Source organism: Bison bison, unplaced genomic scaffold (genome assembly GCF_000754665.1).
Source record: "Bison bison bison isolate TAMUID 2011002044 unplaced genomic scaffold, Bison_UMD1.0 scf7180017863994, whole genome shotgun sequence".
NCBI lineage: Eukaryota > Metazoa > Chordata > Mammalia > Artiodactyla > Bovidae > Bison > Bison bison.
This window is the reverse complement of record NW_011494566.1, coordinates 393,523-393,965: the sequence shown is the minus strand read 5'-3', so window position 1 is coordinate 393,965 and position 443 is coordinate 393,523.

Genomic DNA, 443 nt, shown 5'->3' with positions numbered 1-443 from the left:
AGCTGTGGGAAATTCTGAAAGAGATGGGAATACCAGACCACCTGACCTGCCTCTTGAGAAATCTGTATGCAGGTCAGGAAGCAACAGTTAGAACGGGACATGGAACAACAGACTGGTTGCAAATAGGAAAAGGCGTATGTCAAGGCTGTCTATTGTCACCATGCTTATTTAACTTATATGCAGGGTACATCATGAGAAACGCTGGACTGGAAGAAGCACAAGCTGGAATCAAGATTTCTGGGAGAAATATGAATAACTTCAGATATGCAGATGACACCACCCTTATGGCAGAAAGTGAAGAGGAACTAAAAAGCCTCTCAATGAAAGTGAAAGAGGAGAGTGAAAAAGTTGGCTTAAAGCTCAACATTCAGAAAACGAAGATCATAGCATCTGGTCCCATCACTTCATGGGAAATAGATGGGGAAACAGTGGAAACAGTGTCA